Here is a 5,743-nt window from a genome sequence, read left to right on the forward strand (position 1 = left end):
TTTCCAGAGGTAAGCTATTTCAGAATGCATGCCACTCCTGCTTCCAAACTTGTTTTAATCGGGGAGCGCCACCAAAAAGTGTCCACCATTTGTAACCATTATCACATTTGACACATTAGTGTCACAGTGTTCAGCATCACAGCAAACTCTGTACAGCAAATGGACAGACCAGTGCGAAACCACTTAGAAAAATGTTTGACCAAAACAATTAAAACCAGGCCTAAGGGCCGTAGATAAAAATCACTCACCTTTGGCTTGGAAGCAAAACTTTCTATCCACTAGGCCAACAGAACTCTCTCTATAGTGAAGGAATAGCACCTCCTAATAACATGCCCAAAATATGTGAGGTGAAGCCTCATCATTCTTGCCTCAAGGACTCTGGCTGGACCCTCTCCAAGACACATATGTTTGTTCTGTTGGCTGTCCTTGAGATGTTCAGTGCTCTTCCCCAACACCACAGCTCAAAGGCATCAATTCTTTTTCTGTCATCCTTATCCATTGTCTAGATCTCAGATGGACAGCTAGGAATTGGAAAGGCCATGACCTGAATCAGATGCACCTTAGTCCTCAAAATATCATCACTACTCCTCAACAATTTAAAAAGATCCCTAACTGCAGATTTTCCCATTACATTTTATTTCCCCACGGTTCATACCAAAGTTGTTAATTGTGGATCCAAGCAAGATGAAGCTGTTGACAGTATCAATCTCCTCTCCATCCATCATGACACAGCCTATTGGTCCAGTGATAAGAATCTTCATTTTCTTGATATCGAGACAATTCATACAGAAGGCTGCATTCCTTGATCTTCTGTAACAAGTGCTACAAATTTTCCTGAATTTCAGCAAACAAGGCTGTGTCATCTGCATAACACAGGTTATTGATGAGTCTTCCTCCAATCCTGATTAACTGCCTCTGAAAAACCACCAGTGCGTCAGCTATGGGCCACTACCAACTCTACACTCCACAACAACAACTACAATATGACAAAAGCTTGCTATGGGTCAGAAAGTTGAACAGTAAATAAGGATGACAGAAAAAGAATGTATGCCTTTTGTGTTGTGGTGCTAAAGAAGAGTATTGAACATACCATGGACCACCAAGAGAACAACTAGGTCTTGGGGAGGGTGAAACCAAGCTGGTTCCTGCAGGCTAGGCTTTTGAAGCTCTCTCTCACATACTTTGAGCACAAGACCAGGAGATACCAGTTCTTGGAGAAAGAGATCATGCTTGGAAGGGTGGAGAGACAAAGCAGAAAAGGAAGACCCTGTATTGACATAGTTACTGGGGTAACGAGGGTAGATGTTTTGGAAATAGTGAGACTGGTTCAGGATAGAGCTAGCTTCAGAGCTGTTGTATATAGGGTCACTGTGAATCACAGGTGACTCAATGGCACACAAGAATGAATATATATAAATGAATGATATTTTGTTACCAGAAATAGTGCAACATAATATTTTGTATGATCAATATCCATTGTTTAGAAGCAGGAGTGGCATCCACTTCCTCAACAACATGGCTCCAGAAACTCTATGAACTTTGATAAATGTCGAGAGTTATAGAGGGGCTTCAGGCCTTTTGTTCATAGGATCTCTATGAGTTGTGCTGGATGTGAATGCAACCGACAACAATATCTATTATATTCAAGGCCTTAAATTTTTAATCAAGGCTATAATTGTCAAGAAGAAGCAAAAAATGAAAAAATCTCACACCAGCAAATGTGGTCGGAGCTTAATGTAATAAATCCAGTAATTTTACATAAAGCACCACTCATAAAGAATTAGCTAGGAATAGAATTTGTGTTAATTTTAGATCCCTTCCAGTGCTATATTTTATTTTATTAAGGGAAAATTTATTCTACGTTAATGAGTTTTGTTTATTTCATTGAGAGACAGCACAGAGAAGTATACTCTCAGTAGCTTTAGTATTAGCTGATAATACAAATAAAATGTGTGCCAAAAAATTTTGTGTAGATAGAATTTTAACTGCATCAGGTGCAAGAGATCCCAGGGGATAAATTCTTTTTTTATTTAAAGAGAATTCCGCCTTCAAAATGGACAGAGTTCTTTAAAAGTAGATTAAACACCTTTGATGAAAAGTGTTTCAGACAAAGTAATTTACATATTTAAATTTTTTCAGTAGCAACTCTGGAAACATAGTGGAGATGCTGAACAGGTTTTCCAAGCCTTTATAAATCATTAAAGAATCAAACTGCCATATCTTTCTTCAGAGGAACAGATTTTGTTGTTAAGCAGTTGGCACTTCAACAAGTATATCACCAGTACTACTTTACTTACGTGAAATGGTAAATTTAAGAGTTTTATATAATAGTCAGTTTTATATAATTTTTAAATTAGTATTTTAAATATATTTTTATTAATTTAGACCTGCCTATTTATTATTTTATTAAAGCCAAGTTCCCATGAATGCAATTTACCTTAAGCAACGATTCAAAATAATGTTAAGATACTTTAAAACCCTGAAATTGTAAAAATTTGCAGTTCAAGAGGAGGCATGAAAAGCAATGTTGTAGGAAATATCACTTCCTCCAAAAACTTTGGTACATATCAATATTATATTTCTATGTTTTATTTCTGATAATAATTTGAAATATGTATGTATAACCATTGAGTTTGAGAAAGGATTTTAGATAAAATTATAACTTAAAACTTTAAAATTCTTCGAAATTGTTTTTAAATTAAGTGTTATATCAACACTGTTCTTCAAAATGATATCTGGGTTTACATTTATACCATAATTTCAAGCACAGCAGAAATTTTGTTTTAAGAACATTGACAAAACTTATGATGCTCAGAACTGATTCACAGAGCAGCATCATGAAAGTATTGAAATTGCCAAGAATTTGATTTTACTTTAATTCACAGCAATACCCTTGAGAAATTAGTTCTCAAGACAAAATAATTGGACATATCAGCTACAAAAAAATAATCTTTAAATATTAAAAAACAAAGACATTGCTTGGATGTCTAAGGTGTGCCTGGTCCAAGTCAAGGTGTTTCCAATTACTCTATATGCATAAGCGAACTGGTAAATTAATTTGAAAAGGAAGGAAAAAAGTCTTGGGGGGGGGTGAAATGTTAGCAAGTAGTATTAACTAATACATGAACATATGGAAGAACAATACAATTTGTATTATAAATAAAAGTACTATTGAAGCAAAGACAGCAAAAATATTTGTCTATTGAAATTTGGAAACGTTAAGAGAAACCACTCCCTAAAGAAAGACATTTTATCTGGTAAAATAGAGGTCACAGGGCTACTATAGCAGATAAAAACACAATCTCAATTGTGACCATGGATCAGGACAGTCTTGTCTTTGCCTTTGTTGCAGTAAGATCTCTGTGAGACAGAACTGACTTAACAACACTTACTACTTTAATTAACAATTTTTGTCAATTAAATAATGTTATTAATAAATAAGGGAGTTGTGGTCGAGTGATAAGAAACCACTTTGCAATCCAGAAGGCACAAGTTTGAATCCTCCAGCAGCTCCGAAGGAGAAGAACGGGCAATCTCCTCCTGTGGGATCAATTGCCTCTGAAAATCCTGGGGGGTCAGCTAAGAGTCCGTTCCAACTCGATGGTACACAACAACAAATGACTTTTGGAAATTATTACATAAAAGTCTGGCTTTTTATCCTGTTATGAGTATAAACATTTCCTTCTTTTTTAAGAATTTTGTATTAATTTTAATAATAACTATCCTTTATCTTAGATAACCCCCTGAGACTCATAATAGAGCAAAATTATTTTCTTAGATCTCTATTGATATAACAAATGGTAAAAATTTCCCCTCAGTTAATTTAGTAAAAGAAAGGAAAATCCTTAGAGAAAATATTTTCTAAATTTAATTCTAACAGCTGTGCATTAATAAATATTAGAGGTTTAAATCCACAGAATAGAGACATTTGTATGAGTTCAAATAGTAGCAAATAATTCATGAAAAAATATGACCTGAAAAATCATAATACTAAAATTTTGCAAAAAATTGTTAATTTTTTTTAAAGTCTCACTTCATTCTTAAAATAATGCTGTAGCACAAAAGCAGTATTAAGTATTCCTTTTTTGGTGATTTTTATTGTATTTTCATAATTTTAATGAACATTTACAGAGATTTTGGATTTCCATTCATTCATTGCTGCACTTTTCTCCCTGCCCAGCCCTCTCCCCACGCCCCCCCAACCAACAGATCGCTACCTTCTTTGAAAAGTAAAAGAAAAACTCCCTCCCTGGTACACAATCCAACACACCCCTCCCACCACCCCAAGTACGTTCCACTATGCAACATTAATTGTGGACTCTTGTGAAAAAGCAGTATTAAATATTATTAACATTAAGTAAAATATATAGTTCTTGTTGATGTGTACCACTGAATCAAAACTGACCCATACTTTAGCGATCCTGTATTCTGCGTCTCTGGGATAAACGTAATTAGTTTATTTCTATGTCTGATTTCCTGGAAGAAATGACAAATAAGGACACAGCACACAACACATAGACACAAGACAAGACCGCAGCCACACAGCACAAAAGACAAGACAAATCAAGACACTAACGGGACAAGAGCTAAAGTCAGAGAGCTGCTGCGTCCTTTATACCTTTCAGAAACAAAGAGATAGTTCACAGAGAAATGGAAACATAAAGAGTTACATCACAGAGCTCAAATGGGTTGGGTCCAAGTAGAAACACTATGATATATTTTACAGGGCCTAAATGGACTAGGATCTGAGTTCCCAGGAATTAGGACAACAGGCTTTTGACAAATAAGCAAGAAGAAATGAACAGCATATTGTGCACAATCTACTTCTGATTAGAACTTGCTATATAATTAATATAACTGCTACTGCAGTGCAACTGCCAAGAACAAAGGGATATTCATTTACTGGGAATAGTTACATGGGCTAGAACACCAAGTCCCTTGCCTGTATGCAGAACTAGGGAACAAGTCTCTTCCCACAATCTATCCTTAGGCTGCTTTAGAATAGGTGTCTGGAGCACATCTGTGTGCAGACTGTTCGCCCACGATGGTTGTGCTTCGGCTACGCTTCAGCTCCATCACCATACGGCTGACCTTCCAGCGGATTTTGAGAGGCAATAACATAAAAGGGAGGAAACAGTCCACCTTTTCCTCTGGAGGATTCAAACCAGGTACCTTCCCACTGGAAGCACAAAATTCAAGTAAATAAAATGTATTTTATACAAATAATAAGTTGATAATAAGGAGTACGAACTGATTATGATAATAGTGATAGCAATAGTAGGTGTTTCTTAATAGGAAGACTCCCTCACAGTGTTAATATAATACAAAATTATTCACAGAAAAATACGAAATGTTGGTAATTATAAAGCTGAGCAATCTTGTGATGCAAAAAAAATAAATAACTTGACTGAAGTCATAATACAGTGGAATGTTGTTGAAATTTTAATTCAATTTCAGTTTTCTGGAAAATAGTGTTCTTTGATTACCTCAAGGCATTAATTCTTCCTCTGATATTCATTGTCCGGCTCTCAGAAGCATAGCAAGTGATTGAAAAAAAACATTTCTTGAATTAGGATGAGAGAGGAAGGATCAATGCATTGAGTTGTAGTGCTGGAGAAGAGAATCGACTATCCCATGAATTGCCAAAAGAACAAACAAAGACGTGTTGAGAAAAGTGCATCCGGAATCTTCCTTGGAGGCAAGGATTGCAAAGTTTCATTTTACACACTTTCAGCATGTGTCT

The sequence above is a fragment of the Elephantulus edwardii genome, unplaced genomic scaffold (genome assembly GCF_000299155.1).
Source record: "Elephantulus edwardii isolate Elephantulus edwardi_28Jun2011 unplaced genomic scaffold, EleEdw1.0 scaffold00389, whole genome shotgun sequence".
NCBI lineage: Eukaryota > Metazoa > Chordata > Mammalia > Macroscelidea > Macroscelididae > Elephantulus > Elephantulus edwardii.